We start from the raw sequence: 12291 nt of genomic DNA, 5'->3' as shown, positions 1-12291 counted from the left end.
AGTTGATATCTGTTACTTAACCCAAACTGTAACCGCGCCGGACAGAGCAACACTTTCTCTGGCCGGATAATGGCACACACATGCCGATGATGGGATCGATTGTCGCCCCGTAAATGTTAGCCCCGCGTCTTCTTGATTTCGAAATGTTTCTATCGAAATTCTATCGAAATTTCCGATTGCTAGAAGATCTTTCTCGCGCAAAATTTCTTCGTAAACATTTTCAAAAGCGTTTATTAATATGGTTTCTACTGCACAATAAAAAAAGTGTTAAAATTCTTCCTTTAGAAATGATACCAACAGACGTGATCGACAAATTGTCTAAAACTTTTCGTTCACCATGTCAAGCATTTTTAATCATAACGAGATTTTTAAAGCAACAAATTTAAAATATTCGAAATGCGTCCAGTCGATGTTTGTTGATACGATCTTTAGTGATTATACTTGCAATTTATTGCTAAATAAATTGCATTATACTATATTAAAAAGAAACTGAAACATTGTATTATATTTAACCAATCTCCTCCGAATAATAATTCTAAAAGAAGTGATTAGAGTACAGCGAAGGTGTTTACTGAGGATATTTAGATCTACTGTGCCTTGCTGAAAAAATGGCATAATTTCTGTCGAGGGACAAAAGGACAAAATACCGCTCCCTCCATCTGACTGGCACAACCGTAGTCCCCCACTTGTCTATAACCTCCCGAAATCCTCTTTTATTCGTAAATAAGAAGACCAATAAACTAATCGATGCGAGAAGTAAGCTTGCTCCACGTAATCACGTATCTTTCTCTTAACTTATCCAATAATAATCAAACGCCTGAAATCAAGACAAATGAAAAAGAAGGTTAGGAGAAGACCATGAGAGAGCCAGACGACGAGGGTAATCAGGAGGTGTCGTTTGTTTATAACCGGCCAGGCTCGAGTCTCTCATTTCCTGGAAATTAGGGCTAATAGAAAGGGATCATTTCTATTAATAAGGGAAACGCGTTAACCCTACTTCTGCGGAAGCGTTAATATGAGTGGGTTAGTATGAATCCTACACTTTTCTCTACGCCATCTTTCCAGCAAGGAACAGTACATAGATATAATATTTTTAACAAGCATAAAATAGTCGCCGATGAATTAAGGACTAACATTGATCGCCGTAATTCGGACCCAAGAATGTCCATTGAAATTCTGCCAAACAATGTACCGTACTAGAATGTATTTAAACAGATTTCAACCGACGAACAAAGATAGTTTGATAGTATCTCGAACCCGGTATATCGGTATTAAGGTGATTGTAAAGCCGTATTAACTGCAAGGCTTCGCGAAATCATTTCACGTCCGCCAGCCGGCATTCACCTGTCAATCGAGGCAACGCGACGTCGTAATTGCTGCGTACGAACAATTACGTAATAATTATAGCAATGCCTTCCTTGTTCACGGTATTTAGATTAAGGACAGAGGTAATGGTTTCATTAGCGAGATATCACGTGCGCTCCTTTTACACGATTCCATCAATCGTCGACTCTTTGTGGTGTGTTAAACTTTTCAACATTCCGTGGAAATTTGTATACCCTAACTTTAATCAGCGATCATTTACTATTTTGTTCGTAGTTACACGGATGAGCACTTTTTCTACTGTAGTAATTTCTTCGAAGGAAAAGGAAAAATATTTATTGCGTTTGTCTACATTTACATAAATAGTTAAATACCGGTGACGAGAGGACAGAATTTTATTCCAAGTTAGAGGAACGGAATATCATTTATACTTAACAAGATGTTAATAGAAATCTCTATGGCGTGCCAATTCGTCAAAATACGGCAAGGAGTTAATTCTGAAAGACTAATTTTCGTGGGATTTCTTATAACGCGGTGTCTGACTCTTGTCGTCCTTTACTACTTGTCGAACGAACTTCGTTGGAATAGTATATTATACATATGTATGTTGAAGAAGAGATTTAAATATTAAAAAATTTATATTTGCATAGAATTTCAGAAATTGACAAACTATTAATAAGATTGAATTAGAAATAAAATCAAATGAAACAAAAATGAATTAATAAGAAAATCAAAAATGGATAAAGAAGATGAAAAATTTACTCTCTCTACGGAGAAGTTTCATTATATATATTTCCGTCGAGTTTCTAGAAATTATAAAATAATACTTACCGCTCTGACGTCCCCTAATTCGCTAACTTAATAATAGCAAACTGGAATCGAGTCGAGGCGGATAGCGTGGCATATCTTCATGCCCTAATTAAATCAGTACTTAAAGCTAATTTCAAGTTGCTTTCAGCTCATAAGCAAGGATATTAGTTAAGACAGTTGAGGCAGGATAACGTGGCATCACTTTTAGCATTTTCCAGCACGCTGAGCATTCGGCGTCCTAAACGAACCGCTCATTAAGAAATTCAACTCTGCCGTTAATCATTTCTCGCAACAAACGCATCTAACATTTCTCAGAAATTGAGAAATAATCAGAATTAATAAGAATTAATATCAGCCTTTCTGTGTATGTTATTAAACGGATCCACGATTTGTTAATGTTTTCATTTAATTCAACATTCTCGAAAGTAATGATATCCTTTTTTAGTTCTATGCATTATAATTTATGAGAATTAACTAATGATATTTACTGTTCTGTTCGAGGTTTCTCTAATATATATTTTTCCATAAAAATTTCTAAGCTGTCAACGTTGCCAGATCAGCTACATGGAAAGATCAGAAAAAATGTCACTGTTGCAATTTCGTTAATTAATAAAAAGATAAGATAGAGAGAGAATTACATGGCCAGGATTAAGTATATAATTCAGGGGTCCGATATGCCGCAGAATTCTATTAAATCGTTACTCAGGTGCGGCGATTGTTTCCCACGGGATGGCATTCTCGCCGATAATGCCGTTGAAAATGTCTCTTGTCGCGCGGCCGGTGACGCTTACGCATTCTGGCGCGTTCAATGTAAAATTAACGTCAACTTTCTCCCGCATCATCGTGCGGAAAGTTCAGCCAGAAACTCTCGGAATACGTCCGCCCCGGTAATCCGGCGTGAATCCCGGCGCAGCGAGCAACTGCACCGGAAATTTGCGATCGCGAATTTGCGATTGGCGGGCTAACGAGCGCCTGGAAATTCTAACATTGCGAAATTCCGCCGGCAACTAATCGAAGGATTGGAGATCGGTGGAGGGGATCAGAGGGAGAGGGCTGCGAACCTTCCGCGTTTCGGTGCGCCGCAAAATCGGATCGCGGTTTGCGTTCGTTTAATTTGGCCGGCGTCTAGCTACGGACGCGCGTCGCGACGCTCGAAAATTGGGCCGGAAAAAACAACCGATATTTTTAATTGGTTCCGTGCTAGAATTACGGGATTGAATCATCCGATCTGATTGAAAGCTAGAGTGCAATCCCGAAATAGGATACGTAGACTGGAACCATTAATTACATTGTGCAAGCTTTTAATAATCTATTTAAATTCATCAGAATATCCAGATCAGCCGAAAAGGTAGAGGACAGAATTTCTCTACGTTACTTACTGTTTTAATTTTAGCTCGCCCACTCCTGGCTCATAGTGCTAAATATCATGCTAAATGAGAATTCATCCATTTCATTTGCAGATTCGCGGGCCGAGATAACTAATGGAGGTCACTGGTGTAACGCGGTTAACGAGATACTAATTAAAGGACCTTCCTTCCTCTCTTGTATTACGGATAGAAACTATCGTGCCGGAACTTGAATATTAATGACAAATGATTGCTCCTGACTATTGTTTAAATTCAATTCGATGAGTTTTCGATTGTGAACGATTATCAATAACAATATGGACGTATACTGCGACAAAATATTAGGTTGACCAGAAAGTTGCTGCACCTTTCAGCGATTCTAGAAGTTTGATTTGACAGATAAAATTTAACCTCAAGTTATATCCAAAGGTTTTGGTAATCTCGTCCAGTAGGCAAGTTTGATGGTAGGAGGGAAGTTTTATAAACGGACTATAAAATTTGTGTAAAGGATGGAAGAAGGTCACACGCACCACTAGCTAATACATAGCTGAACACAGACATCTGTTTATGTAAAACAAAAGCCTAGTAATTACTTTTTCAATATCGCACGATCTTCTTGATCAAACCAATAAAACGAAGCAATTATTTAGACCTTGAGTAATTGAAAGAATCGTAGAATTGAAAAGAAAATGTAAAGGAGTGCCAATCACGAATGACGAGTTAATACGTCGCCTCCAGTTAAAAGGTTAAGAGAGATTGGAAGTTTCCCGAGGATCCTCGCAGGAATTATCGTAGATAGGCGATCGCGGATGAGCACAGTTCAGACGATCGGGCTTCTTTTAGATCGGTAACGGTACAGCTGGCTCGCCAGCTCGAAACTGGTTGGACTCCGAAAGAGGCAATTAACGACTGAATATCTATGAACAAACTTTCCGGGCGATAGCTATCAGTTACCGTATAGGATTGCAGTTTACACCGCTCGTTATTGCGTCCGACTTCAAGAAAACACGGTCGGCAGCGATGCTATCGTAACGCCGCACCGTGAGTGCTGTTGCTGAAACTTTGGTCATCTTCGCTTTGCCGAGTGAAGCGATTAGGTTTAGCGCAAGATGGAGGAACGGGAAAGCGGTAGCTAGAGGGTGGCAACGCAGATTGGCCACGCGCCCGTTGATCGTGGTCTTGATTTATTGGTATGCACTCCGATCAGTAATTGAGTTGCACGCACTAAACTGCTTAATCAATAATCTAGAGTGATCATCAATCCATAATAATCACGGAATTACGCGCGATGACAATCCGAATCACGCGAATTCCAGCGCAGCCGCTAGCTTCGGCTACAAAGCAACAATTTCGGATCTCTGCCGGTCCCTTGAGAAATTAATTCCTCACTTAAAACATTTGTATTAATTTTTGTATTACATTATCTGCTAGAAAATAGACTGATTTATGTTTAGATCAAAAATAATTTTGCTAATTATATTAATTATTTATTTTAATACATATATAGTAGAGAATAGACTCATTTGTGGAAAAACAATTCTATATCTTTTTCATTGAAATGGTCGTGAAACAACAATCTTTCGAAACAAGAAAAGCCAAATTGATTCAGTGTTTAACGATTTGATTGTTTTTTACAGTATTCATAATAATTTTTGAAATCATTACATACATCAAACGACAGAGTCAGTGATGATAGTAAATATTGAAGAGAGAAACTAAAATAAATCGATAGAAGAAATATTGAAAATTGTCTTGTGGAGTTAACTGAAAGATTGTCCCTTTTAGACAATTATTGAATCTATTATTTGCTCGAAAACTTTATCATTATTAATACAAAGTTCTTACTAGTATATACTGTAGTAATTACTGAATGCAAAATTCGTATGAATTTTCCAACTTTCCTATATGTTTAAGACGGGGGTGAAGTTTCGAGGGCGCAATATTAAAGTTTAAATACGTTTCCCTCAGGGTAGAAATCTCCACAAAGACACGAAGGACGGAATCGCGATAACAGGACACTATCTTTACGATCGTTTCTTTTCCCGGACTCTTCCGCCGATGCATAAAGCCGGATTACACCTCGGTCGTTAAACTCTTAACAACTGTACAAGTCGTTCGGAAGCGGATAACGATTTCGAAAAATCTTTAAGTAAATATTACTTCACCCTTCACGCGCCGTTAAACGGTTCTTCAAATCGGAATAATTATTAGGGATAATGGTTTCTGCGTTCTTTACGTTGAAATGCTCGCCATTACTCCGCTCGATTTTACTTGAGGGGTCGTTTCCTTGCAAATGGGTCTTGTATCACTTTTATAGCTCGAGTCTTTGAGCGTCCCGTTTCATTTCCCTGTTTTATCGCGGAAAACGTGGAATTTGTAAGTTTTACGTTCGATCACGGCGGACTTCGTCCCATCACGTATCTTCGGAACCCTTATCAATAACTCAAGATCAACTTTTTCGTGTAAATATTCCTCTCGACCATGAAGAAAATCATTTGAAAATATGTTTTCATGCAACGGGCTCGCAAGATCCATTTTTCTCCGTGCGTAAATCAAAAGTTAACAACTTAGAATCGGCTATTCTTCTAGAAATCAATAATGATTCAAAGTGTTCTTTTTTCGAAGTTGCTTCCAACTATGGAATAAAGTGTCTAACAAAATTATTCATTTTCTACATTCGTAGAACTATGACAAATGCCACATGTAAACAGAAGCTAAAAAGCTGAACAAATCTAGTAAAGAAATGCAATTTAACAAATATTTTCCTGGGGAATAAGGATGTATCTATTCGTTCCGACAAAGTTTATTCCTGTTATCGTAACAGTTTTCCAGGAATGAATCCATAGAAATCGCTCACGTTTATGCTTCCTCCTTTCCAAAGAATGCAATGCAATGTCCTTGGATGGAATCCTCGGTTCTCCTGAAAGAAAAGTCGGTTCAGGTATTACAGCGTTCGTCGGGCATTAAGCGTTTGTCGGCGTATAAATTTGATACAATTATAAAATTAAAGATCGGCTTGACTCTCAGCCTGTTGCTGAGAGCGGCCGACATCAAAGTCCATGCTCGTTTTGCATCGGGACCTCCTCCGGTGTCTCGTGAAATTCATAAATGCGGCGATACGCCCGTCGATATCGTCATCGTCGTCGTGTTCCGGCCGCATTAACGGAGGCAAACAAATGATCAAAGAACTCGGCCATCTAACGGAAAAGAACGCTGCAGCCCGCCACCGCGAGAAGCGAGACAAAGAAGAGTACCGCGGGAGAGAAAATGAGAGAGAGAGCGAATGAGAGGGGGTGGGGGAGTGAAAGCGGGGATGAGGGCAGAAAAAACACAGAAGGAGAGCGAAGGTTTAAGCCATATCCATTTACAAGTTTCAAATCGTTCTGCCAGCCGTTTGAAAGGAACCTTTTAGCATTCTCAATAGACGGTAAAATTCTGAAACGCGCTTAGCAACAGCGTGGCTTTTAAACGTTAACATGGCCACTAGTACAATGGCGGGGTCGCATTATGCTCGAGACTCGAGAGGAAAGGACGAATAGAGGAGAGGAGACCGGGTAGAGAGTTGGGAGAACAGGGAGAGAGTCATGGAGAGAGTCAGGGAGAGAGTCAGGGAAAGAAAGAAAGAGAAAGAGAGAAGGAGAAAGAGAGAGAGAGAGGGAGAGAGAAGTTAGGACCGACGAGAGACGGAGAAAACTGCGATGGTCACGGAACAGAGAGAAGAATTGCTCTCTTCCGTCAACGCCCGCCGCGTTTCGAGCCATCAACTTCCATTCTTCCTCTCGTCAAGAGAATTTAACCCTAGAATGAAAGTAGCTAATACTTGTCCCACTACCACCCGAAACACGAAACGGCGCTGCCAGTTCCGTTCCGCTCTACCCGATCCCAGGCGGGACAATGTGTTGTCGACATTGCATCAAAGGCTAACATTTAAGCACTAATCCTCGGAAATACTGACCTCATCTGTGCGCGCTTCTTAATCATCTACAGCTTCGACGTATAGTCATTCGGATGTTCTTGCTTCTTTGAACGCGAAATCGCTTCAATAGTTATTCAATTAGTTCCTCTAAGGTGGATTGTGAAACTTGTTTACAATTTATTTAGACGTAGTGAATATTACTGTATGTCAGTTCATACTTCAGTCACACGTAATTACATAATTGAAGTACTAGAGTTTCATAATTGAAGTACTAATATTTCTCTGTTTAATATAAAACGACGCGAACTCGGCAACCACTAAATGACTAAAAGTTGTGTAATGAATAAAAGTACCGTATGACATTAAAACTGTGTGACAATGTAGTGGCTACGTTATTAGAAAAAAAAGTAAGTGTTTACACAAGTAAGAGTTTAATGTAATCCAAAGCCAGTGCATCCGCTTACAATTACATACATGTACCACATTTTAAAACAACGATTTCTAATAAGAATATCAAATTTTCGACCTCTATTTAAAATGAAGGAGATCCTAAATGACATCAAAACTGTAGCTACGAGGACAATTAAGAACACTTTTTTAAAACGGAAGAGATAAAACGAGACTCGCGATCAGCAGTAAAATAAGATTGTTCCGTAAACGCCGATTCCGCATCTTCGGTCCCCTATCCCCGGTGACAAACAACGGTCGCTGGGTCTAAATCTCAGAGAGGCACCGGGGGCCAGATGATATTTTTCCTCGGCCCGCTATCGGCCCCGATAAAGTCGGTAGTAATTCTCGCGGCCTTGGAGAGGAAAGGTAGCAGAAAATCGTCGGATAACAGGCGGTAATTTCACACCGGGTCGATTCGCTTATGGATCATTTAAGGAACTCTCGAAAGGTAAAGAGGATAAAGAGGAAGGACGCGGTACGGAGTAGATAGGAACGGGCGAAGGATATTTCGGGCTGTGTTTTTTATTGAAATGAGCGCATCTGGCGTCCAACGAGGGGTCGGACAGCTGAGCACGCATTTTTAGCCGGCCCTCGAGGCCCTAAGGGGGTGGATGGCGAACGGTTTACCTCCTCCTCGCCAGAATCGAGCCAGCCCGGGGAGGTCGGGTCACGGAAATAAATCCCCTTATGAAAATTCGAACTCGGCCAGCCAGTTTTTCTTTGGGAATTTATTGGGCTCCCGGCGAGGATCGCTGACCGCTTTGACCTCACCGAGTTCCGGGGCCCTCTCGGTTATCCTCGGCCATTGTCGAGGCTCTAAAGACGCGTAACCCTCGGACCAGGACCATCCAATACGTCCTTACGATGCTCGAACACATGCTGCAGTGATATAATCGAGTTTCATCGAATTTAAATGCAGGCGCAATTGAACCGCAATCATAATTCAGTACTGAACTGATCGTACACGCAGGTTGCTGAAACTGCTGTTTAGTGCATACAAATTGATACTTTATGTGCTATATCTTACTGAAACAACAGACAAAACCTTTGGACTAGCGTTGCACCAAGTTTGATTAAAGTTTCAGAGTGCAAGAAGGTTGGAAGCAACAATATATCATAGCATTGCTTTGAAATATTAACACGTTTATTAAAATTGTCTGTTTTGTACTAGCTATAGTATCTACATAGAAGTTTATGTTTTTCTTTCGAATTTTCTGCCAGTTCGTAAAAATTGCAGAGTATAGTGATCTTGCCGCTTCTCTTTCTCGATGTACTATCTCTCTTACATCCCTGAATTTCTTGCAACCTCCTTCATTAAGTAGTTGTATGCAGTTTCTAAAGAGCGTATAAACTCGCAGCAGCCTCGGTTTACGGTTCTTCGCGAATATTCGACTCTCTCCGAGCAAGAGAAGTGGCAATAAAAAAGATCCGGTTTCTGCCGGATACTTTTAAATAGAAATGCGAAGTGTTTTGACCATCTGGTAGTTAATTATCCGGGCGGTGAATTTGATCGGCACGATACGAAAGTACTTGGAAATAGCTGATTTCAGAGCTGAAGTTTCCATTGTTTCGTCGGAGCCAACGAAGAAGATAGCCGAGCATTTTCCATGGAGCATCGTCAAGCTCTTTAGCGTGGAGGAAATTTATGAAGCAATGTAATTTCATCTCACGCGCTGCCGAAACGCCATTTTACACGGTGTCGGTCCTATTATAAATTCATACGATATTTCGCGTACATTATATCCTAGACACACGGCCTCCATACACTGCCGCGTATCCCGGGCACACGTGAGCTCACGCACGAACACCTTGCCGACGCTCGACTTTATTCGTCCGGGAGAAAAGTGACTGAAGGACGTGGCTCAGCGTGAACAGTCTGTCATAACTTTTTAATACCTCTTGAAAGAAGACTACTTTGTAGCAGCCCGGACAGGATATTAGAGCTTTAAAAGACGAATAATATCGGGACGGTGAATTGCTCCCCTCCGGTCCTCGTGTCCGGACTGTGTGCACGCTCGGTGGACTCCGACAGGAAGTAGTTAAATGTTACCGGTGTCAGGACGCACGGCCTTTGTGAAGCCGGAGTTCTCAGGCATCGTGGAGTTAGCTGACTGGCAGAGTACTATAAATTACATAAATGAAGTAAGCCCCTTCCTCACTCAAACGGACGTCTTGCCAAGTTTATAACTTAATCACTCGTGCTTTTCATGGCGGTGAAGGAGCTTAAGGACCGAAAGGGATGCAGTGCAGGCAGTCCAAGTTGCCAGGTCAAGCGATGCCGTTCTCGCGAAGTATCTAATATGACAAATCAAACTAATTTCGCGGCAGCGGATTACATAAAGAATCGCGGAATGATGTACCGGGATAATCTAAACCAATTTCACGTTTTTACGCTGGTTTTTTAATCCTCAAACACACGGCTGCTGGTGAACAGCAACGCGAAGTTCATTTTATTCTAGGAACTCTGAGATTGGACTGATAGAGCTTTACACTTGAAGCTTTAATACATGCAAGATGATAGACGAGAGTTACGTAGGATCGTAGAATTTATGTATCTTAATCTATACTCTGCTCTGAGGAGTACGCTCTGAATGATATTTGATTTCTTTCATTGTTAAACGCATGTCTACATTTTTCATTTTGATCTCTGTACTTTGAGCATTTTTAAAGTATATTCTAAAGCGAAGTTCTCGAGGATCAGGGATGATTGAGAATGTTGAAAAATATAATTACGTACTTTCTATTTCTCTTATAAGTTCGTTTCATTAAAGGTATTGTTTCTTCAATGAATTAAACCTTACAACTGATTCAGTGCTTCTCACAAACCTTTGCCTATTGTTCGAGCCTGTACGATTTCATCGAAATCATAACCAGTCGCATTTCTTGTAAATATACGAATATTTACAAGAATCTTCTTCAATTGTAGGAAAGTAATGTGCTCTCTAGAATCAATAATAAAAAGTATCGTTTCACTGAACCATCATCCCTGCTGTACAAAAAATGGCGCCGCGCATGGTCTTCCACAGTCGAATGAAAAATCACTTAACCCCCTTATGATCCAGCATGAATAAAGAGGAGCCGAATGTCGATCGATGCTAATTACGTCGAGCTGGCCGAAAGTGGGAGTGTTGTTCGAAGAGGGGCGGTGTAATTTAATTCAACGAGCTCGTTCCATTTCCGATGTAAAATTTAAAAGCTACCTAGGAGGGGCAGAGGGTAGAAACGCTCGAAGAATTGCGGGAAAGAGGGAAAGAGAGGGCTGCCGATTCGCATTCGACTCCGGTATCCATCGGCTGTGTTTAATTACGAGTCACCGGGCGTAGTTTCTCTCGCAGACTGCTTCAGCACGGAAGCACTAACTCCTGGTTATCTTAAGCGACATCGCGCACTGGATTCGTATAACTCTGCGCCCGCCGGATAACTTGAGCCTGAATTACTACGCTGCGCGAGAGACAGGCAGTGGCGCGGCGAGCTGAGAGAGGGCCACGGGGCAAAAGGGGGGAACGAAAGGCGGCGGGGGGAGGGGAGGGGGGGGGGGGGGGGGGGGTGAGGGTGAGGCTGGAGGGAGGCAAGATTAAAATCACCTGGAGACCAATGCAAAGTTTTTAATAACCCTTGATGCTTGATTAAGTTATGACTCTTCGCCCAGCTCGTCGTCCCTCTTCCTCTTCTTCGTCTTCCAGCGAAATAAATTTCGAGCCGGAGCGCTTAGACCGCTCGCGCGAGCACGGGCGAGTTCCAACGGGTTCGAGTGGGAGGACCAGGCCCTCCGTGCATGGTGGAAAAGGTCGAGGAAGGCGAAACTCGTCCGACTCCGTTGAATTAATGGAAGATCCGGCAGGGATAGTTATCTCCGCGGCGGAACGCATGGAAGTTACGTTAACTTGGACGTTTTTAAGCCCGGAGAATTACGGCGAATAAAGGGCGTTCGTCGGGGCCGCGCGTATTTAAAGGGCCGGTTAAGATTCACTTTGATCCAGTTACCTCGGACGCTCGCGATTTATTTCTTATCGCCCGGTGTACCTTTAATTTTTAAGCGAGTCAAGCGTCTGGGGAATTCATCGGCATTCCTCCTCGACGATCGTCGACACGGTGGAACTCGCTTCTGCAATTTAGTGCCGAACTTCGGTCCGCTTCTATGATTACTGTCTCATTTCGTGGAGCCAAATAGATTCTGTTGAAATTTCGCTTTCTTTTAAACTCTTTTAATCAGTTAACTGTGGCGATCTCTTTACAAAGCGTCCACCTGTGTGTGTCGCGATAATCAGGCGATGACGAAGGAAGTTATGAATCCAACTCAAATTATTTATACTTTTCATTTGTTTGTTTCATTACGTTTTGACCTCTAAACCTATTATATACCTATTAAAATTTACGAGTATATTTTAGTTTTCGCCAGAATTACAATTTAAATATCAAATTGTAATAAAATTTTACGCATGCCGG

General features: G+C 41.5%; 1 protein-coding gene across 3 annotated transcripts in view; it reads left to right on the top strand.

The window, feature by feature from the left end:
- Positions 1-12291, top strand: part of Rbp6 (RNA-binding protein 6) — an 895262-nt gene that overhangs the window by 822052 nt on the left and 60919 nt on the right. The gene's annotated exons all lie outside the window — the stretch shown is intronic.

This window comes from Augochlora pura, chromosome 10, assembly GCF_028453695.1.
Source record: "Augochlora pura isolate Apur16 chromosome 10, APUR_v2.2.1, whole genome shotgun sequence".
Lineage (NCBI taxonomy): Eukaryota > Metazoa > Arthropoda > Insecta > Hymenoptera > Halictidae > Augochlora > Augochlora pura.
The sequence above is the reverse complement of the archived record's forward strand: the minus strand, read 5'-3'. Positions and strand labels throughout refer to the sequence as shown.